A 24,870-nucleotide genomic window follows, 5' to 3' on the forward strand; every position below is an offset into this window, starting at 1 on the left:
GACCCATTAATGTTAGGGGTCATCATACCCACAAAACATCTCACTATTTTTATTCTCGCCAATGGACTCACGATCCTGAAGGTGATTTTTACTTGCACTTGCTATCCTTTGGACAAAGAGCTCCACTTACAGACAGTGTTGAACCCACCCTTTCACAGTGCAGTGGATGAGGTTCCAATAATTAAGCATTCCACTTGTGGTACCTGTGGGTGGGGATCCTACTAATAAATCCATGAGTTGCCAGGGACGCACCAGTTTACCTCAGTGCAGACACCCCACCTTCTTAAGATGTATTGAGACCAAATAATTGAACTCTTGGACCTTAAGAGTTCATTTCTAGACAGAATAACCCTCTCTTATGTAATTATTGCCATGCAGAAGTCACCTGGGAGCAATGATTTGGGTGACCCCATCCCGAGACCAACAAAAAAGAAGGTAATTTCCTGACAATTCACTAGAAGCTGGAATGGCAGCAGATGGGCTCAGAGCAGGCATTTTTCTACAAAAACTTCACGGTCAGCTCACATGTTTCATCTCACTGTCCCAAAAATGCATATTTGCAAATTTGGTGAAATAACATTCTTAGTTGCAGCTCTGGAGTTATGCACAACTCTTCCCTTTGCTCTATGTTTATATGTCAATATATCTTTGTTTAGAAAAGAATTGAAAACCCACCTACTTTAATTCTGGCTTTATTAGCAGTGGAACCAGTCAATGGGCTCCTGGTGCCATGATGCCTCAGTAAAAGAGTGCTCTAAAAGTATGCTCCATAGACCATAGGCCGCAGGTTAGCACAAAGAGAAGGGAATGTTCAGAGCAGCAATTTCTGTTTTTTTTACTTGTCTAATGTGGTTTTAATAATATGCATAATACATTCTAAAATTGTGACCACAGTCTTGTGGCTAGCATCCAAGACAACTAACACACTGATGATGGCATCAGTCTTTCCTTCATATTTGTGCTCAGAGACCAGATGAACAAAACGTGCAATGTATAAGAGCGATTGTCTCCATTTAAGCATTATTAATTTTTAGGAAGTATCTAAAGAAGCTTGAAGGTTCAAATTGAGTTTTACGTACCCCTAACTATCCTCTCTTCTTTTCCGTTGTAATGATCTTAAGTCCCTATCATGCCCTGCTTCTCATATAATGTATTTTAATAATTCTGATTGATGGACAGTCTGAAGCTCACACCCTCTACCCACCCCTCTTCCCCCAATCTTTCTGCCCCAGCTACATCCCTGCCTCTGCTACATATAATTACATAGTGGTTACGGCAATAATGCAGTGAAAATGTGACATAACTTGTACAGCTCAAAGCAAGCGTGAAGATTGGTCATCTGTGGTTCACGTGAGCAACCAACGGAGCTATTAAACGATTTGCACTCTAGTTCAACTCACATAATTACGATCAGATAGATGTGCTTCTCGGCTAATGTAGAGATGAGTTGTTTACGAGATAAAGGCTTCATTTAGTTTGCTCTGAGATTGACCTTACAACGATGTAAATAACGTTAAAAGAGTAAATGCCATTCGCATTCCCCTCATTTCCGCTTTCATTACAGTTCCGACGTTTAATACTTTTTTGGTACTGGAAAATTAACAATGTTAAAAAGGTTACGGGAGCTTGCCTTTATTTAACAGCGAAATCCCTGATGGAAACTAGACTAGAATATCACAATAGGATTGTATAGCGTGCTGTGAAGAGATCATAGACATTAAAAGGTACACTATGTTTGTTGGACAGCAGCAGTGTCATTGCTACCAATCCAAAGAAAGCTGGAGAAGCTGCTCACATACAGTATACTTTCCAATAGGCAAGCCTGGACCAGGAAAGGTCGACCATTTGAAACAGAATTTTGTCCTCAGCAGAACTGGTGTAGTTACTATTCGAGCGCTCCTGTCTTTCTGTGCCACTGTGAAACGCCTCAGTTATATGTTGATTTTGCAGTTTTATATAGCACAAGCATGACTTCAGAGCATGGATGCTTTACATGATCACCTGATCACATTACACAAGGTCTAAAAATGTTTAGGCGTAGTGATTTGTCCAGAGTTACAGCATGGTGAGCAGACACAGGTGTTGTGATGGAAATAATGTATTTGGCCTACCTAGTTGCCTACACAGTGTAATTAGAATGTAGGATAATTTTGGAACGTAGGATGGTAGAGATTCGAGATTGGCGGTTGGGATGGGTGAGAGATGGAGAGAGTAAAGGCATACTGTGTATTACGTGTTGGGGCTGTATCTATTAGAAAATAAACTTATCAAACTGCAGCTGATTCGTGGACTTCATTGTGACAAATTTGGCGACGATTACTTGAGAGCCCAGCATTATTCCCACGTGTTTACGGAGTACGCGTTCACGACACTACGCATCTTATTAAAGATAAAGAACTTGGGCCCATACTTATACTTTTTTAGCGCCGCATTTGGGTTGGTTTTTTTTACGCAAAATCGGTGCAAACTTACACAATACAATTGTATTTTGTAAGTTTGCGCCGCATTTATGTCAAAAAATGACACAAATGTGGCGCTAAAAAAGTATAAAAATGAGCCCAACTTACAATTGTATTTTGTAATGTTGCGCCGATTTTCCGTCAAAAAACGACGCAAGTGTGGCACTAAAAAGTATAAATATGGGCCTTGATTTTTACTTACAGACCAGTTGAGCAAGACGGAAGATCAGTAAGTGGATAAGCATTTTTAATTCATATTCCTGGATTCATAAATTCTTCACATACAGCGTACGTTTGTCACATGCTGAAATCTGTGTGTGCACTCGTGGTGCTGCAAACCTTATGTGCTCGTACCTCTTTCCCCGCAGCAGGCAGCATGACCACAAGCATGGTATGACCTAATGCGACGCATGCATACGTTTTGACATCTAAAAAGAATTAGAAAGCTAGCAACTAGAAACCATCATGCATGCCCAATAGTAATGATTCTGACGTCTAGAACCAATTAGAAAGCTGCAACATCGCAAACGTGCAATACTAAATTAAAGATATCATTCAATTTTTTTAAAAAGGGAATAAATAAATAATACTCAATAGTTTTTTTGTTTCTACAAAAGTCAACACTTATCCTCACGTCAATAACACAAAGTATGGCATCAAATACATTGAATTTACCACCCCACAACCATTTTTTACCAGGTATTGTAGATTCCTCAATGAAATGGCAAGAGCAGTGATAATATTTTCTACATGTGATGAAGACAATGATTTACCTGCTGAAAAAAAGAAGATATTATTAGCTTGCCTAGGTCCTGAAGGACTGAAAACGTGTAATCACATTGAAAAAAACCAAAGGGAACAAGGTGATGCGCTTATACGTGCTTTAGAGGATTTGGGCAGATATTACGTTCCCACAGTTTTTGTTGGGATTGATTGTTACAAACTTTATCACAGGAAGCAGGATAAAGATGAATCAATCGAAGATTATGTTTCTGCTGTAAGAAATTTGACATTACATGTAGATTTGCCACTTTACATGATGAACTGATAAGAGATCAAATAGTTATGCATGCTGCAAACCATAATATAAGGTATTGCTTGTGGGCTAAAGGGGAAGCACCTTTGCAAGAAGTAATAGAGGTAGTCAAAAATGCGGAATTGACTGGAAGGTCTGCAAAAGCAGTTTTAATGGGAAATAAAAAGGAGGATGAACACAGAGCAGAGTCTAGTTAACAAAATAAAAAAGGAAGGAAAAGTTTGACTATGACGGAAAAAAAATCCATTAAACAAAAATCATATAAACTGAGGCTTATAAAAGAAGAGGATTATAGGACCAAGGTTAAGTGTTTCAGGTGTGAAATTGCTGGTCACTATGCAAATGATAGGAAGTGTCCAACTCGGAACCAGAAGTGTTCCGGTTGGGGAATTATGGGACATTTTCTTAAAGTCTGCAGAAAAAAGAAAGAGTCTGCTATTAAGTAGCTAGAAAGTGCCACTGATTTGGGGTCAACATCGGATAGAGACAACAAGAATATGAGTGTGTGTCGTTAATATAAAAAACACAGAGTGTTCAACCTCATGCAATCAACGGAAGAAGCCGAAATGTGAAATATCTATTGGAGGTGTTACCATTACTATTACTGCAGACTCAGGGTCACCTTACACAATTATAAATGAAATTATCTGGTTTGAAGAAATTTAAACACATTGTGGGAGGAGATCTAGATACACCTGATATTTCTCCAAAATGTTTTACTGGTGAACCAATTCAGTTGATAGGTTACAGGTAACTATTGTTTGTATTTAAGGATACGGAAGCAGAATGTAAAATGTATGTTTCAAAATCAAGTCCTTCTGTTTTAGATTGGTGTGATCAAGGTGCACAGGGTATGATCCTTGATCCCAATAGCACAGAACCTGTTTCTGTGATTCACGATGAGGATATCAATGAGAAATCCACAAAAAAGTTTATTTCCACAGGTGTTTTCTGGTACTATTGGTAATTTCAAAAAATTCCAACATCGAATTCTGTTAAAGGATAATGCTATACCTACAGTCCATAAAGCAAGAATTATACCTTTAAGTATTAGGATTGAGGTTTCTAGTGAATTGGATAAATTACTACTGGCTGGCATTATTGAACAAATTGAAGCGTCAGACTGGGTTGCACCATTAGTGGTTGCTAGACGTGCTAATGGTAAATTGAGGTTATGTGTTGATTTGAGAGATCTTAATAAGAATACCAAGATCCTTTACCTAAAATCAATGAAATTGTAGCTTTAAATAAAGGTAGGAAATGGTTTACCACAACTGACCTAACCTCAGCTTACCATTAACTGTCTTTACATCCGAATAGCCGTAGACTGACTGCTTTTGTCACCCCATTTGTTTGTTATCAATTTGTTAGGGTTCCATTTGGTCTAGCTTCTGCAGCTGCTATGTTGCAAAGATTAATGTTTAAACTATTTAACAGAATACATGACATGGTTTTTCTTTAAGATGATATCTTTATTATGGGCTAATCGAAAAAAAAGAACATGATGCAAGATAAAGGAAGTACTATAAGTATTAAATGACAATGGTCTCACAGCTGAATAGAGTAAGTGTAAAATTGCTAAACGAAATGTCACATATTTAGGACACAAGATCAGTGGGAAAGTTGTTTAACCAAAGGCTAGTTTAGTGGTCGCAATTAAAGATTCGACGGCACCCACAAATAAATATGAGGTCAGAGCATTTTTAGGGTTGGCAGAGTTCTATGTCAAATATGTGCATCATTTCTCCTGTAAAACTTACCCTATTAGTCAGTTGTTGAAAATGAAATGAGTGTTTGGGGTGTCAAAAGAGTGTCAGGAAGCCTTCCAAATGATTAAAGATGACATAATTAGTGGACCTGTTCTTTAAGGTTTTGATCCAAATTTACAAAGTGATGCCAGCAGTAGAGATATTGGTGCTGTACTTATACAACTAGACAGACGAGGGAAAGAGTGTCTAATTGCATTTGCTTTCTGTTCAGTAACTGATACTGAGCAAAGTCTTTGGTTATTGAGCGAGAAGCCCTTGCATGCATTTGGGGTCTAGAACATTTCAGGTCATTTTTATGGGGACAAGTGTTATCTTCTGAGGCATCTATAAACCTTTCACTAAAGTGCTGATGATAAATGGATTGTTACGGCCTTCTCCACGTATAGCTCGAATGTCCATGCGACTTTTCGATTGTAATATGAGGTTCACTATGTGCCTGGAGTCAAGAACAAAATTGCTGATTTTTTTTAACAGAATGCCAATGGTAGAATTGGACAATAAGGTAAATCAATTTGAGAATTATTGTGTGGCAGATGTAGTGGATGACATTCAGGGAATTACAGAAGAAGAGTGGAACAGGGCATCAGAAGAAGACACAACATTATTTGAAGTACAATCTCTGTTTTGTGAAGGGTCGCCAACTAAAAATAACCTAGAAGGAGTGTTTTGGGAAGTGAAAGAAGAATTGTGCATGAAAAAAGTAGATTAATGCATAATGGTAGACTCATTCCCTCAAAGCACTTTGGAACAAAATACTGGATATCTGCCTTGATGGACATTTAGGTATTTTGAAGAAAAAAAGTAACATTAAAGAGTTGTATTGGTGGAAAGGAATAGATGTGGCTAGTGAGGGTATGTGTTCTATGTAATGAATCAGAGAAAACCCTATCTACATTTAAACCACCATTGTGTCCTATTAGGTGTCCTGACATGCCTTGGGAAAAATAGGCCTAGATATAACGTGACCTATACATGCAGAAGAAGGATCCAAATACATAGTAGTAATGATTGATCATTTCTCAAATGGCCAGAAATAGAGATTATGAGTAAAGTTGACTCTCAGACCATTATTACATCTTTGGATAAAGGTTTTTTTGAGAGAGGGTTTCCCTAAGGTCACTGTGACGAATAACGGGACACAATTCTTATATGACAAATTTAAAGCATTCTTGTTAAGGTATGGTATAAGACATGTTACTACATCAAATTATCATCCAGCAGGTAATGGTGCTGTGGAGTGTTTCCACAGGGTACTGAAGAACAGCATACAGTTAGCAGAAAGTGCAAACATTTTTGGGAAAGAGAAGTGTGGAGAACAGTTTTGGTGTATAGGACTACACCTTGTAGTTCCACTGGTTACAGTCCTTTTGAAATTATGAGAGGAAGCTTTCCATTAAGAAAAAAAAATTTTGGCTGGATGTTTAGTGGTAGGAAGAGTGGGTGTACAGCTGAGGCTATCAAAAAGAATATAATGGTCACACAAACACGGTCAAAAAATATTGTGATATAATTCTCAAATGTGAAGAGGTAAATGTGCAGGTTGGTGGTTGGGTATAGGTGAAAGTACCTGGATTTAAAAAATACGGAAAAGGAAAATTCTATCCACCTTTAAAGGTTGTGAAAGTCCTATGTAATGCTGTGCTACTTGAGGACAGAAAAAATTGGCATTTAAGCTTGAGTCTCACCATACAAAGGAAGGAATAATAAAAGCGTGAATAAGGTTACATGGTTGATGGAGGAGGCAACCATGGAAGATAAGAATATCCAGTATGAGAATAACGTTCCAAGTCAAGATGTTGATGTTACACAAGCACTTAGCCATAACAAAGATTCTCTGCAAGACAGTTGTACAGCTAATAGAGTGGATATATTTAGTAGGAGTGGAAGGAGAATCACTAGACCTGGAAAATTAAGTGACTATGGTGGTCATTGTGACATTGGCAGTGAGCGATAAAGTGGCGGAAAAACCACCAACAGGCTAACGGTAATTACCGCCAAATTAAGACAATGGCGGCGATAACTCCCATAGACAGCTAATGTACCACACCATCCACCAGGGTGTTAACACCACGCACCACGGCAGAAGCCATCAACAGCCAGGCAGAAGACAAGGTACAGCCCACCATATCATGACACTGCAAACTGCCATGATTTCCGCAGCAGTACCAACGCCATCAAAAGCCTGGCGGAAACACTGCACAAATGAAAGACTCACCATCATTGTAACGGTGTGCACACCAGCTACTTTTTCCCTTTTGAAGAAGCTGAATTTGTTCCTTCTTCTAACAACTGGCTATCGGCTTTCTGAGGAGAATTTGTTTTGGCTTAACAGAACTTCAAGCAACTGCAGTAAGGAATCCTTTTGTATGATTTCCAGACATGCCAATATATATATATGTACATATATATTCAAGAACTCTTTGCTTTGCAGACTTGTCAGTCTTAGAGAAAAACCTCAGTGTTCAGACTAATTCCTAGAGACTGTGATTGAGAAAACTTAACCTTGAAAAGGAGTTTTTGTTTCCTGTAAAAAAACATTAGTAGTTTGTATATTTGTGAACTTTTGAACTGTTCTCCAGAGAACCATGAAAACCTCTGACTCCCAGAGAAAAGAAGATGTTAAGTTAACTTTGTTCTCTTAAAGAGAGTATAGTCTCTCAAAAGATCCAGGTTAGGAGAATGATAGAATTGGGTGAATGTGAATGGCTGAACAGTTGAATGTGCAGTGGCAATGTACTTATCTATGCTCTTATCTCCCGACTGCCGGTCCTTGCTTTAAAGAAATCCCAATAAGAAGAAAGGTGAAGGTTTTCAGAGATACACACTGCATATCCTATCTTCAAGTGGAAACACAGGTTGGAACTGGATCTGGAGGCGGTCTCTCTTTTTCTATTCTCATTCCCCTTTCCCCCTAGCGGATGCAGGGTTCAGATAATCAGTTAAATTCTGAGCACACATCTATTGGAGGGAATTGAATAAAAGGCATCTGCTCCTGTGGAAGTTTGATTTAATGGGTAATCTTCTGACACTTCTTCCTGGTTCTGGAGGGGGCTCCATGGACAATTATCCTTTGCTGGGGAGTGCAAATTCACAGTCTCTCAGGTGGGGGACTTGCCAACTGGTTCTGGAGGGGGTTCCTTTGTACAGCAGTCCCTGGAGGGTGGCCTAAATGCCCGCTGCTGGAGGTGAGGGCTGCTCTGTCTTAGCTGGAGGTGAAGGCTTCATGACCACTGGTGGTGGTGTTGGTACCCTGCCAGCCTCTGCTGGAGGTGAGGGCTGCAGTGTCTCAGCTAGTGAAAGTGCCTCCTGGGCAGCCTCTGTAGGAGGTGAGGGCTGTTGTGTCTCAGCTGGGGAAGGTGCCTCCTGGGCAGCCTCTGCTGGAGGTGAGGGCTGCAGTGTCTCAGCAGGGGATAAGGGCCCCGTGCCCACTGGTCATGGTGGTGTTGGTACCTGCCAGCCTCTGCAGAAGGTAAGGGCTGCTGTGTCTCATCAGGGGAAGGGGCCTTCTGGGCAGCCTTTGTTGGAGGCGAGGGCTGCTGTGTCTCAGATGGAGGTGAGGGCTTCTTCTCTTTCATGGCAGGAGGTGAGGGCTTCTGCCCTGTCATGGCAGGAGGTGGGGGCTTTTTCCCTTTCATGGCAGGAGATGAGGGTTCCTTCCCCTTCCTGGCTGGTGGAATGGAATCCTTCCCCTTCCTGGCTGGTAAAGTGGGAGCCTTACCCTTCCTGGCTGGTGGGGTGGGATCGTTCACTGCCTTGCCTCTACGACTAGGATGTGCCTCCACTGTTCCCGTGGACTGTTTGGCTGAGGTGCTGGGCTGGATCGTTGGGACCCTGCACTTACGGGCTGGACAGGGGAAGGGAGGGGGAGGGAAGAGGTGAAGTTGGGCAAGGAAAAGCTTCTTAGGGATGGTGGGGTGGGATGAGGGAGGAGTGGACATTTAGGGAGTGATTGTTGGAGGTTTACATCTGCTGGACTTGGGTGCAGGTGCATGGGCAGTGTGCTGATGTGAGGTGGATGGATGTTGGGTGTCTGAGTGCCTGCGTTTGTGTCCTTTAGGAGGGGGGACAGACAGGGTGGTGATGCTGGTGGTACCTAAGGAAGCAGTGCATGCAGGTGTGAGTGTGGATGTGACTGTAAGGGAGGTGGAGGAGGAGGGGGAGACAGTGGAGGCAGTGGATGTAGTTGTGTCTGCAACTGTCTGGTGCTTGCGTGAGTGCTTGTGGGCTGAAGTGTGGTGCCTGTGTTTGACTGTGCCACTCTTGTGTGATGTCTTGTGTGCATGCTTGTCTGTATGTGTGCATGAGTTGGGTTGGGGCTGAGGAGACTGGGACTGGGAAGTGGTAGTTGGAGGGGGGATGGTAGGAACAGGGACAATGGCTGCCATCAGAGAGGAGTCCAGAGCCTGAATCGATCTCTGTTGGGCCACCAATCCACTGTGGTTGCCCTCCAAGAATGTATTGCATTGCTGCATCTGGGATGCCAGCCCCTGGATGGCATTCACATTGGTTGACTGCCTTACAGAGATGGATCTCAGTAGGTCAATAGCCTCCTCACTCAGGGCAGCAGGGCTCACTGGTGCAGGGCCTGAGGACCCTGGGGTGAAGGAGATGCCCACCCTTCTGGGTGAGCGGGCATGGGCAACTCGCTGAGGGTCTACTGGGAGGGTGGTGCTGGTACCGGGGGGGCAGTACCTGCAGGTGGGGTGGTCACAGAGGTGTCCGCCACCACCAGGGCGCTTCCATCGGGGGAGGTATCTGAGTCAGTGTTGTCACCTCCTGTCTCTGCCATGGTGCTACTCTTGCCCTCCATCCCACTGGTTCCCTCAGAGTCGGTGGACCCTGCCTCCTGGATCCTGTGGGATGCTGCTCACTCTGTCGCCAGTGCCCCTGCTCCTCCGCCACATGATGCTAATGCACACATGGACAGGATGACAGAAGAAAAAAGGGGGGAGAGAGAGAAAGGGAACACTGGGTCAGTTACAGCACCCACACTACAGTTGGAATACACAGCAACGTCACACACAGGGATCAGGATTGAGCACTATGCATTGCACTGGCATTGATTTGGCTAGATGCCACAGCAGGATGAGGGCCAAACACCGGCAACTGCACACCTCCTGGGACCCACAAAGCTCTGACTGACATGGAATGCAAACAAGCTAGGTAACCTGCATTTGCCATACACCCATTACCCTTGAGCTGTATCACGCTGCAATGTCTAGCCTGGCATTAAGGGTCACCCACTAACTCACATGCACTACCCGGATCGAATGCCACCTATTAATTATTGATGATGCCCACTGTACTCACCCCTTTGTGGCTGCTGTGATGCCTTCAAGCGCCCATCCAGCTCTGGTTAGGCCACCACCAGTATGCAGGCCATCAGAGGGGTCAGTTCCGAAGGCACCCCTTCCTCTTTGGGAGGCCATCCGCAGCTGGGCATCCGTGGTCTTCCGTACCCAACGTCTCAGGTCCTCCCACCATTTCCTGTAGTGGGTTCTCCGCCTGTTGTACACCCGCAGGATCCGCACATCCTTGGTGATGGCATGGCACAATCCCTTCTCTTGATGGGCGCTGACCTGCAGAGGGAATGTAGACAGGAGGACACAATTACATATACAATCCAGCCTGTCACACATGTGGCCCACCAATCCCATTTCCATCACCATTGGCACACACATCGTCCGGCGCCCATCAGGTACACTACCACCAGACATTCCCCCATGACACGATGCTTGCACACACATCTTCATGCATCCTTCCTACATGCATCATGCCCAAGGTGTACTCATCTGTTGGTCTGGAGACCCGTACAGAAGTCCATACTGGGGTAGGACCCCATCCACCACTTGCTCCAACTCTTCCGAAGTGAAGACAGGGACCCTTTCCCCGGTCACACGGGTCATGGTAGGTTCCAGACAAAGGTCACAGCAGCACACGCAGTGTAGGTGTTGTCCTGTGGAAAGTCAGGAAACAAGTGAGGATTTAGATAGAAAATGGTGGTCACATCTACGGCGGTGTACACCGTCACCGCCGGAGCTGATGCCCATTGGCCACTGTACTCCAGAACCCCATATCAGGCAATGAGGAATTGCACGGCGGTGCAAGACCGCCTTCCACCACGACCCCCAACATCAGCGGAGTTACCTCACTTCCACCTGTCCCAAGATACAAGACAGGCACTCGCCATTTCATGGAGGTGGACAACTATCAGATTAACCATTAACTGTCATTGCCTAAAATTGCACATACTTTGCCATTCCCACTGTCCTATCACATTGTTGCTGTGTGTACACTGAGGTTGTGGTTCCATTGTTGAAATTGTGACAGCCTACTTATTCTTGTGTCCCTTAGATACCTACTGGTGTGGATGAATAGGAGGAGGAGACAACCCCCAATGTACAGAACCCTTGTGGACTTGGCTACACTGGTGCTCCATTTCCTGTAAGCTGGTTCTTCCCAAGTAACAGTGGGCTTGGCAGCAGGAATGTCACAGCCAATGTTCTCAATCGTGCTGGCAAGGGTTTTGTCTGCCTTGGTGAAACACATGTGGAGCTACATTGTTTTAACCCATGTGGACGATTTGGCCACTGTGAAGGCAGGATTCTATGCAATGGTGCATTTCCCAAACATTATTGGGGTGATTGACTGTACACACATTGCATTTGTCTCCCACTCTGTCAGAATGAGCAGGTGTTCAGGAATCGGAAGAGTTTCCACTCAATGAATGTGCAAATGGTGTGCCTGTTGGACCAGTACATCTCCCACATCACTGCCAAGTATCCTGGGTCGGTGTATAACGCCATTGTCCTGAGGAATAGCAGCATCCCAAATGTGATGGCCTAACTACAGAGGCAGGGGGTGTGGTTAATAAGTGAGCCAGAGTTCCCACCCACTGTATGTCAGTGTATGCCTGCAGGTGTTATCCCCATAGCATTGTGTTAGGCTAATGTTTGTCCCTCAATACGTGCAGGTGACCCAAACCTATTGCGGCTCCTGACCCCTGTGAGGAATGCCAGGACAGGAGCTGAGAATGTTATAATGAGGCACATGGGTGAGCCAGAAGAATAATTGAAATGGCCTTCTGCCTCGTGAAGGCCAGGTTCAGGTGCCTCCATCTGACAGGTGGATCCCTGTACTACTCACCCGGGAAGGTCTGCCAGATAGTAGTGGCATACTGCATGTTGCACAATCTGGCCCTCAGACGACATATGCCTTTTCTGCAGGAGGAGGAGACTGGAAGTGCCCCTGTGGCAGCAGTGGACCCTGAGGACAGTGAGGATGAGGAGGCAGAGGATGAGTATGTAAACAACAGAACATCATTTATATGTCAATACCTCCAATGACACAGGTGAGACAGTGGAACTGATCATTGCTCAGACTATTGGTTTAATCTGTGTGAAGGTAGCATGATGGCATACACTTCCTTTACATCTCAACTTAATGTCATCTATGGCTTGTCATTTTACAGATGTTGGTGATATGACAAAAGTGTCCTAATGTGATTATTACAGGCAGTTAATGTCATTAATTGTATGCTATCACAGTGTTCATATCATTTGCACCAGATGTGACTTTTACCCTGAATGCACATTCTCAACACATAAAATACTATCAGTCAAGTTGTATTCAAGGGTGTTTATTGTAGTTATATAAACTTGAGGGTAAAGTGCAATGGAATGGGCTGATGGTACAGGAAAGTCCAGGATATTGTTCCAGTCTGTTTATAACACAGGTCAAGTATCCAAGGGGCCATAGGAAGGAGAGCAAAGGCAGTTCAAAGTGGACAAGGTGACAGGGTGCGACACAAGGGGGACAATCAGGAAAGTGTCATTTCTTGACTGTGGTCTTGTTCCTGGCAAGTGTCTCTAGGCTTCTGTCTGGGTCGCAGGGAACATTTATGGGGTGGTTCACCTTCTGCAGGGGGATGGGTGCTGGTGGCATGTGGGTCCTGTGGTGGGGGACCTCCTGCCCACTAGCTGCAGCAGAGGTGGTGGGCTGGTCAATAGACTGGCTAGTGGTAGGGGCCTGCTGGTGTGCTTTCCATTCCCTCATGATGTTGCCCATGTCTGCCAGCACCCCTGCTATGGAGATCATGGTGGTGTTGAGGACCTGCAAGTGCTCTCTGATCTCCTGATGGTGTTCCTTCTGCAGCCGCTTGTTCTCCTGCATGTGGTCAAGGATGTGGCCCATCGTGTCCTGGGATTGTTGATAGGAACCCAGGATCTTGGTGAGTGCTTCTTGGAGAGTTGGTTCCCTGAGCCTGTCCTCCCCCTGGCACACAGTGGTCCTCCCAGTGTCCCTGTTCCCCTGTCCCCTGAATGGTGTGCCCACTGCCACTGACCCCAGGTCCCTGATTGTTTTGGGTGTGAGGTGTTGACCGGGGTCCCTGTACAGGTGGGCACACTGCTGATTGACGTGTACTGGGGACAGAGGTGTGGGGACGCTGGGTGGGTGCTGTGGTGTTAGATACTGATGAGGGAGGCTCTGTGGTAGACTGTGAGTGGGCTGGGGTAACCAACTGCCCAGTGGTCCATGATGCGCCAGGTTGTTGATCAGATCCTGAAGTCCAGAATTACTGTCATCTCTGTGGGCATCTTCTGTTGGGGGACTGGTTTATCGTGGCAGCACCTCTCCGCTGACATTGGCTAGGGCACCTGTGGGGATGTAAGTGATGTATTATGCTTCATGCCTGTGACATATTATACATAACTAGCTTCCCCTCTATCGTTGCTGTTGCCCTGCCACGTTGGTTTGTGTACGTTGATGAATTGTGGGATTGTTAGTTCCCCTATGCTGTGCATGCTTTAGTGATGGGTGTCTATGCAGGGCTGGAAGGGCTGTCCACGCATTGGAATTGCATGCAGGGCTGAGCATTGGGGTTAGTCATATCTGTAGGTGCAGTGTGTGGGATGGAGTGGAATGATGGGAGTGAGGGTGAGGGTGTGAGATGGCCTGCAGGTATGGGGGTTGATAAGTAATAAATATTGACTCACCATTGTCCAGTCCTCCAGCAACTCCAGTGAGTCCCTCAGGATGCAGGGTTGCCAAGACTTGCTCCTCCCAAGCTGTGAGCTGTGGGGGAGGTCCACCGCCAGTCCTCTGTATGGGGAGCTGGTGCCTTGCTGCTATGGAACGTACCTTCCCCCGTAGGTCGTTCCACCTCTTCCTGATGTCATCCCTTGTTCTTGGATGCTGTCCCATGGCGTTCACCCTGTCCACGATTCTCCGCCATGGCTCCATCTTTCTGGCAATGGATATTTGTGGTACCTGTACTCCAATCAGATGTGGCTCTACTGTGACTATTTCCTCCCCTATGACCTGCAGCTCCTCATCAGTGAAACAGGGTGCCTTTGTGGGGACATGGGTGTTGTGTGGTTTGTGTAAGTGTGTGGGTGTTGGGTACTGTGGTTGGATGTGCGTAGTGGGGTGCGTGAGGGATGTATGGGTGTATGTGGTGTGTGTTTCTAGTTGTTGCAGTGGTCTTGGTGTCAGTCTGGTGGCAATAATTTGTATTTGTAAAGGGTTGTGGGTGATGCAGGAGTGTGTTTTATAGTGCTGTGGGTGGGTGGGTGTGGTGTGTATATGAGTGTCAGGTGTGTGTTTTTGATATTGGCCAGTGTTGTGCAGTTTAGTATTTGGGTGTCCATTCTGAGCATGACGGTGTGTACAGCAAATTATTTACTGCTGTTCATTGTCCACCGTGGTGATTCGTGGGTCATGATGTAGTGGGAGTTGTTTTGTTGGCGTAACAGTATGGGTGTTAGTACCGACACTTCAACACTGACTTTTGGGGTGGCGGATTTGTGTATGTGACAGTATTCTGTCAGATTGGTGCGTGTATCTTAATATTGTGAACGGATATTCCTAAAGGCGGTATGTTGGCAGCCGTCACAGTGGCGATAAGCGGGATTTACCGCCAATGTCACGGTGAGGGCCTATGTGTTTAACTGTTGAAAAATATGTTTCCGGTCAAAATGTTCTATTGAGAAAATTTTACTTATAAGTTGTATGTGATTGCTAAAACCCTTGTAATTTATTTACAGCCACGTTCTATTAGCATAAATCTTGAAGCATATTTTTATATATATAAGTTAGTTAGAAAAAATTTATAAATGTAAGGGGGGATGTGTTGAGTTGGAAATGATGTATTTGGCCTACATAGTTACCAGCGCAGTGTAATTAGAATGTAGGGACATTTTGGAATGTAGGATGGTAGAGACCTGACATTGGCGGTTGGGACAGGCGAGAGATGGAAAGAGTAAAGGCATACTGTGCATTATGTGTTGGGGCTGTATCTGTTAGAAAATAAACTTATGAAACTGCAGCTGATTCGCAGATTTCATGGTAACAACAGGGACTCAAAGCTGGGGGCATACTTACAAGACCTGTGTGCCTCCAGAGCATCACTTTTTTGATGCTCCAGTGGCTCAGATATATGGCCTCATATATATGGAGTACGGCAAAGCAGTGCAAGTCACTGCATTGCCTTACTCTACTTCAGGGGTCATCAGATGGGCGTTGCAGTGGGTTTTCCTATTCAACACCCATGGGTTTTGACGTAATCCTAGATTTACAAGGACGTGTAAACCTGGGAATGCATCAAAATAGTATGCCTCCCAGGGGAGGAGTAATGAGGAGAAATGTATTTTCTTCTTTCTACGTGTCCTGCATTCTGCAGCACACATTAAAGAAGAAAATGCCTCCATGGATGGTTTTTGTGCAGGAACATATCCCTTCATGCACAAAAACAATCCTGCATGCAATGCCGGCACCCTTTCACCACGGTGCAATGGCACCTGCATTGGTGCTAGGCAGCCAAAAGGGCACCAGCGCAGGGGGAAGGACCGAAATGCACAATATTTCATAATTAAGGTGCAACTCTGCCCTTTCCCTGTGGTCCATGTCAGCGCAGCAAGGTCACTTGCTGCGCTGCTCCACCATTTAAGTAAATATGGCAATCGCTCTACAGTTCCAAAATCTCTGCTCAGGCTGTCTGGCGACATGTCCTACTTCCCCTGAAATTTTGAGAAGCGTCATAGTAATGCCCAAAATATTCCATGAAAGGAAAATTTACTGTTCTATATCCAGTCCTTAAATATGTATGCGAAATGCTGGTTTGTGAGCATTGTCCTTTTTTTGAAAAATAGGGAGTGTAAAATTACTTGTGTGTTATTGCCATAAAATACATTGGAATGCGAATTTCAGGCTGTAGGACACTGATTGAACAAACCAACCACTTGGCCTTTAGTCCAACAACACCTTGGGGAGAACAAAAATTATTTGGCACTTCCAGTCAACAGGATCTCAACCTTAGTGTAAGACTGACCTTAGGGGCAATTGGGCACTGCCCAACGAGGTCAGTGGATGGGAGAGTTTTGGGCTGTTTCTTGATCTGTTTTAAGGTTTGTTGGGCCAGTTATTATTGTTAATTGCTGTCATTAGAACACAAATTACCTATGGGAAGCTAAAATACATGCAGTTGCCCATACCTAGCAAAACACTTATACAGTATGGGGCACATTTATGAGAGGTTTACGCTGCCATTGCATTACTAATTTTGACATGAAGGCAGCTCAGGAAGTACTCCATAGCTACATGTTGACACATGTGGCCATGAGTCAGTTTTTTTAGGCCTGCGTCAAAAATTAGCTGTACCAAAACTGACTAGTCACCCACAGAGTAAGATTTGCAAGGTAGATGTGTCTCCGTAACTTCTAATGTAAAATTAAAGCAGTGAAATGTATGGTTTTGTCAATGTGTGACACAACTTTGGCAAGCAGCATGCAATGTTTGAAATGCGTTGAAATATCTGCAAATCGGCAACAAAAGCGTAGGAAATGATGCAGTGGCTGTGGTATATAAAGACAAGCCACACAAAACAATTTGGAAAGCTCATCTACACCATGGAGGTGCTCATTCTGCAGCTGGGAGTCACAAGGAGCCCACCACCACCACATATTCGGCGCAGGAGAAGGGAGGTTGTTTTTCACCAATGGAATTTCCTCATTGACATCAGGGAGGATGAGGTCATCGGATATTATAGACTGAGGCAGGACTCCAATATAGAACTGCTGAAAAAGCTAGCCACAAGGCTCCATCCACCAACTGCAAGGCCCATTATCATCCCTCCGCAGGTCAAGCTGATGGCAGTCCTCCACATGCTGGCATTTGGCTTCTTCCGATCACAACAGCCAGAGGGGCAAGAATATCGCAGCCATTATTTTCTGCCTTCCGACCCTCTGCCATGGATACCATTATCCGCCTCACACTCCAGTACCTCCTTTTCCCCAAGACAGAATAACTGTAGCTGGAGACCAAGCACGATTTCTATAGCATTGCAGGATTTCCACATGTGTTAGGTGCCATGGATTGACACATGTGCAACTGGTTGCACCTGCAGAAACATCACACATGTACAGGAACCTGAAGCACACCTACTTCATCAACATCCAGGCCATCATAAACCATCTAGGGATGGTCACCAATGTGGTAGCAAAATACCTAGAGAGCGCTCATGATGCCTACATCTTAAAGAACAGCCTCATCAATGAGTGCTTACAGAATGCGTGATATGGGAAATGGCCTGCTTAATGGTAAGTGTTAAAAATGGTGTCTCTAGTTGGCAGTGGTTTGCACCCTGGTCAAGAAGGGACCCCCACTCTAGGCTGGGTAAAGGAATCACACAGCTAAGATAACCCCTGCTCACCTCCTTGGTAGCTTGGCACGAGCAGTCAGACATTTCAGAGGCACTTTTTAAGTAATTGTACACACACACACAGTAACACAGTGAAAACACCATGAAAGAACTCCACACTTTTAGACAAATAGACAATATTTATCTGAGTAAAACAAGACCAAACTGACAAAATTCTAACCGACACAAGCAAAGATACGAATCTTCAAAGATTAAATCTTAACATAGCAGTTAGAAACACAATGGGCCTCATTATGACCCTGGCGGGCGGCGGAGGCCGCCCGCCAGGATCCCGCCCTCCAAATTACCGTGCCGCGGTCAAAAGACCGCGGCGGGTATTACGAGTTTTCCCCTGGGCAGCCGGGCGGTTCCAGTAAAACCGCCCGCCAGCCCAGGGGAAAACGACCTTCCCACGAGGATGCCGGCTCGTAATCGAGCCGGCGGAGTGGGAAGGTGCGACGGGTGCAGTGGCACCCGTCGCGTATTTCAGTGTCTGCAAGGCAGACACTGAAATACTTTTCGGGGCCCTCTTACCGTGCCCATTGGCATGGGCACGGCAGGGGCCCCCAGGGGCCCCGCGACCCCCCCTACCGCCATCCTGTTCATGGCGGCTTTCCCGCCATGAACTGGATGGCGGTAGGGGGGGTCAGAATCCTCATGGCTGCGGAGCGCGCTACGCAGCCATGGAGGATTCCAAAGAGCAGCGGAAAGTCAGCGGGAGACCGCTGACTTTCCGCTTCTGACCGCGGCTGAACCGCCGCGGTCAGAATGCTCATTGGAGCACCGCCAGCCTGTTGGCGGTGCTCCCGTGGTCGGTGGCCCTGGCGGCCACCGGCCGCCAGGGTCAGAATGACCCTCAATAGCTCTAAGTGGGCTACCACGACGTATTGACAGAGTTGATCCCAACAGTCAGACGCCTCTCCCGAGGGAGTGCAGGCTGGTCACAGAGTTGCATGGACCACAAGTACAGTACCTTGGAAAACAAGGAAACAAAGATGATGCACAGAGTCAAGGAGGTGAGGTGTCCCTGGAGCCTGTGTGGTGTTGGTTCCTTACTACTAGGCAGGAGAGTTGAGGCATTGGTTCCTTACGGTTGTAGGGGGGTGATGTGGCATCAGTTGCGAGGCATCAGTTCCTTACAACATGTGATGCAAGGCATCGACTTTGCGGTGTCACGATCACACCATGGGGCCATAGGTGCTGCGCCAGAGTCGGGTGTCATGGATGTTGGTGACCTGGCACTCGGATCTCACAATGTGGTAGGATTTCAGAGGTGCTGCAGACAGGACTCCAATATAGAACGGCGTCGATCGAAGCACTCATTGGGGACCACAGCTCCGGTACACGCAGTACGAGGAGTCGGACAGCGGCGCTGGTTCGAAAGTCACTCTGGAGTCAATGTGCTTGTTTCTTCTTGGTTACACCACTCTTAAGGGCCCAGGAACTAGACTTTGCACCACTTGGCAAGTCAGGACTCTCAGCAAGAGAACACGGTATCAGGAGATGAAGTCTTTGATGTCTCTTAGGCTACTAAACAGGAGGTAAGCTCACTCCAAGCCCTTGGAGAACCTTTGGAAGCTGAATGTAGAAAGCAAAGTCCAGTCTTATCACTCCCAGGACAGACACAGCAGGCCAGCACAGCAAACCAACAGGCAGAGTGGCAGCCCCTCCTACAGCTTCCAGCTCTTCTTCCTGTCAGAATGTCCTCAGTCCAGGACAATACTAACTTTGTGGTGTCAGAGGTCCAGTTCTTATACCCAATTCAGTCTTTGAAGTAGGCAAACTTCAAAGAAAAGTCTTTGCAGTGCACAAAAACAACTTTTCCTGCCCTGGTCGCAGTCACACTTCAGGGGGGTGGAGACTACTTTGTGTGAGGACAGACACAGCCCTATTTAGGTGAAAGTGTCAGCTCCTCCCACCACTCTAGCTCAGGAAGACCCACCAGGAAATGCAGGGCACACCTCAGCTCCCTTTGTGTGACTGTTTAGACCAAATGCATATGCCCTTTAGCACTGGTTAGCAGTAGTGAAGTGTCCAGAGTCTTAAAGCCAACCAAAACAGGTCAGAAAAAATAGGAGGAAGGAGGCAAAAAGTGTGGGGATAACCCTGAAAAAAGGGCCAGGTCCAACAGTAAGCAAATCTGAAGTGCATAATAGATCTACTCAAATTAAGAAATGTCTGCCATAATAGCCATTACTTTTTCTGTTGATGGATCTAGGGCCATATGTATGAGGGATATGCCTCAAACTTGCACCATGCATCATGGTTCATGTGTAATGCAACACTAATTCTGACATGTCAAGACAGCCAAAGATGCTTTGTGTCCCTTTGAATGGTGTAAAAATCCAGAGCAAAGCAAAGCTGCACAAAATGCAATGTTGTATTACTATGTGCAAGGGAGGGACTCCGTGGCCGTTGTGTGGATGTCTCCATCCAACTCCCATGGTTAATGAGGCACGTCGTGTGTACCACATCAGGTGAATAAGAAAATGTGTCAAAACAATTGGTCTCCCCAGGTGATGTGTAACAAGGATAAATAACGTAAGTCATCCAAGTCATTCCCACTTAATATGTTTGCTGCATACTGTGGCACACATACATAGACAATCATGCCTCTAAGAGTTCATTATGTGCAGGAAGGTGCCCTCCCTGGCATAGAGACAATCCCATATGCAATTCGGGCACCCTCGCATCATGTTGCACGTTTGCCTGTGTTTGTTCTAGGCAGCCCATTGAGTGCCAGTGCAGGATGAAAGGAGAGAAATGTGCTGTATGGTCTAAATACTGTGAACTACTGCCCTTTTTCAGGAACGCTGTGCAGCTCAGATAGGTGACTTGCTGCACTCCACAGTACCACTTTTCCACATATCTAGGTACTTGGGTCATGCGCACATGGTGGGAACAACATACTTCAACATGTAGCCAATCATTTACCACATCAACATGCCCGCACTATTCTGTCAATGGCAGTAGCTACAGATCATCTGTGAGAAGTAATGTCTCATTTCACTCTGTGTTAATGGATGCAACCACATAATCTGCACTGTTTAACAAATCACAATAAAAACCATGTGACATGCCAGGCAAGCCAATATGAGTACAAAGGCAACACAAGAGATAAAACTAAGATGAGTGACTCATCAATCGTGTAACTACTCTAGGTACCAGTCAAAGGTCAACAATTTCAGTGGTGTGGTAACAACTACTGTGGAAATGAGTAAGTGTGTCACATATGACAGTATACTTGTTGACCTAAGTTTCAGAAGCAACACAGGGAGAAGTATTTGGAAAGGCCATGTGCTGCATGATATGTCAGTGTAGGCCCCAGACATGTGTAAATGTTAATACTTGATAACATTGTGACACCAACAGTACAAAACACACATTTGTCTCAGCCATACTGACAGTCTACGTACACACATACACTTAAGTTTAAAGCTGCATTGACATATGTAACCATTGTGACGGCTCAAGTGTTTTGTGGTGTAGGTTCCCCCCCAAAAAAGCATATGAATCCAGCAATTTGAAACTCACTAAGTTAACACAATGCTGGCAAACAAGCCATTCATCAGTCATGAACGTAGAATTAAATGCAACCTGGACAAGGCAATACAGTGTACTCAGGATACCAACTGCATCATTAATTCACCACAGCGATGCTGAAAGAGTCAAGGCATAGAAGTACACAATCACCTACAAGTTATAGTCATACACCAAAAACCAAAGTCTTGTGTCCATGTCTATGGCAGATATATACGTCAAATTACATCTGTGTGTCCTACATAGAGATGCCCCAAATCACACCTATGTGTCAATCCAAGTGCACCATGACAAATTGTCTGATGAAAAGCAAAAGATGAAGGCTGACAGTAAATTGTACAACTATCCATGACATATCTTTGAAATGCACCACATGTATGCACCAAATTCAATTTCTAAACTGAGTGAGCGATTGAAAGACAGTGTCATTGTGATGTAGGACAGCAACAACATCAATAGTTCCTCAGTGCCATATGTACGGTTGAGTGTCAAAGATGTTGGCACTGTCACAGTCTACCCAGGAATGACCAACAGATAAAAGGAGATCATTTTCTGTCACTTTTCATATGCAGTGAGTATACATAACATACAGTTGTCACCAAAAGACCTATCACAGAAAGCTACTGGCCAAACATGAATGTCTGCGTGTAGAAGTGTCTAAAGTATCAGGGCATGCTATCTTTTGCTATTACACAGAGAACTAGAAGAGCCATGTGCATAATAATGGGCAAATGTATGTGTAGAATATATTATCAAATACTGTCATAAATGTGTAGGAGTCATTCAGTACACATAATACACATGGATAGGAATGTGGCTATAATAGTCAGCATAATCATTGACAGTATTATTAATTTCAAAATTTCAGCTGACCAGGGGTATCATCCGCAGCCGTGTGTCATGACCCCAATTGCACATCCCAAGACTGAGCCAGAATGACAGTACAACCAGGCACTGGCCAAGACCAGGAACTTTGTGGAATGTACATTTGATGTGCTGAAGTCCGGGCTCTGAACCCTGTATACGTTAGGGGGTACAATTGCTATACTCACCCCTATGGTATGCAAGACCATCCTTGTATGTGCCATCCTACACAACATATGTGTACAGACAAGTGTCCCTTGTGAGGTGGACCATGAGGAGCAGGAACCAATGGAGGAGAAGGATGGAGGACAGATCCACACACAAAGGCTGGTAGGCGGCAACATGACCACACTGTGCATTATTTTTTTGTGCACATTTTCATTTACTGGATGGTCAAAATCTCAGATAGGAACTGAATTTTGCAAAATGTAATTAAATGCTTGCACTCATTCTTTGTGGTGGAAATGTTATGTCACAATCACTGTAAACATCAAGTCACACACATCTCCTCAACTTGAATTAGGCCTCAACATGTAACAATCATGTAATCAGACCCACTGAACAATATGGGGCTCTGACTTTCATTAATCAATCCACCTATTCAGAAATGCAATGTGATGAAGTGCACTGCATTAAAGGGACAGGCCAGGCATGTCACAAACACACATCCAAAATGATCATTCCTGTCCTTATGCACTTGAGCAGTACAGTGCTGTACAGCTAGCAGCCTTGCTGTATTCCCCAGAAGCAACACATGTTTCAGATGGCACTCAATGAGTGCTGGCACACAAACCACCCAATATGTCCATATCTGAAACAATCCACTCAGTGTAGTATGTCTCACCAATGTGGTAGCATGCACAATGGCAGAACTTTGCAGGAGCTAATGTTGTACTATATACCCTCACAATCATGAGTGACATTTGTCATGGACCTCAAAACACTAAACATGTGACTCAGTCCCTGGCCAAATTGTCATACATACAAATGCAGGTCACAGTTGTGTCAGTATACACAATTCACAGGCCTTCCACAGTCTTTTGATGGGATTCAAAGTCCAGTAACAAAACAATATGAGCAGATGACTTTGCATTGTGAGTAATTACCCAAGGAAGTATGACAATGGAGATGTGTTTAGCAAACATCACAACACCTGAGGAATACAGAGATGTCAAGAGTGTGATATGTCCATGTGAAAAGTCCATCAAAAATGGATGGTTACACATGCACATTCATCGTACATGATGTGATGGAGGAATTAGGATAAACACTTACCTCTGTATGGCTAGAGTAGTTTACTCCTACCCTGACTATACAAGTGCATAGTTGAGGGGTTCACTAATCTTGTATCATCCTGTTAGAAATGGGGTATTTGGTTGGCAGTTAGGTTACCCCCATCCAAGCAAGGACCCTCACTCTAGTCAGGGCAAAGGCGAAACACACCTGGTTAACCCCCACTCACCCCCTCGGTAACTTGGCACGAGCAGGAAGTCTTATCCCAGAAGCAATGTGTAAAGTATGTTTACCAACATACACTGTAATACAGGGAAAACACTACAAAATGGACACCACACCAGTTTAGGAGAATAGGTAATATTTACTTAAATCCAAACAAGACCAAAACTCTAACATACACAGGCTAAGATATGAATTTTCAAAAGAATAAGAGTCGTACTCCACAGAAAACAATGGAAACGTTAATTTTACACAAGGTACCTGGTTAGTGCAAAAATAAAGTTGCACAGGCGAGTTTGCATTGGAAAAGTCAGCAATGTGTTGATTCCTTACTCGCAAGTGAGGCCGTGTGCCACTTCTTCTCCTATTGTTCTTCCGTTTTTCTCCCTCGCAAGAGAGCGATGCGTCGATTTCCAGACAGGGCACTTTGGATCCGCTCAGGTTCACAATGACTTTCCTGCCCAGGGACGATGCGTGAGAAATCCGGTCACAAGGTGTTAGAAAATCACGCTGTCTGGGGTGTGCGTCATTAGCAGCAGCCGCAAGTGGGTGTTGCGCATTGTATCTCCAGCCCTGATGCGTCGATCTCCCAGCCGTAATGCAGGTGGAGCGTCAATTAAAACTGTGAAGCCAGAGGCGTGTTGTTTCTCAGCTGGGTTGCAGATGGTACATTCTGTGCGAGGCTTTCAGTACTTGTTCTACCAGCTTCATCTTTCAAGGGCCAAGCGTGAGTTTGGAGACACCAAACCCCAAATTTCGATCTGCTCTCAAAGGGAATCTCCACTTAAAAAATATTTAAAGGCAGCCTCAATGTTAACCTATGAGAGAGTTAGGCCTTGCACAAGTGAAAAACGAATTTGGCAGTATTTCACTGTTAGGACATGTAAAACACATCAGTGCATGTCCCACCTTTAATATACATTGCTCCCCGCCCATTGGGGTACCTAGGGCCTACCTTAGGGGTGCCTAACATGTATAAAAAGGGAATGTGTAGGCCTGGAAAGTGGGTACACTTGCCAGGTCGAATTGCCAAGTTAAAACTGCACATAC

The sequence above is a fragment of the Pleurodeles waltl genome, chromosome 8 (assembly GCF_031143425.1).
Source record: "Pleurodeles waltl isolate 20211129_DDA chromosome 8, aPleWal1.hap1.20221129, whole genome shotgun sequence".
Taxonomy (NCBI): Eukaryota; Metazoa; Chordata; class Amphibia; order Caudata; family Salamandridae; genus Pleurodeles; species Pleurodeles waltl.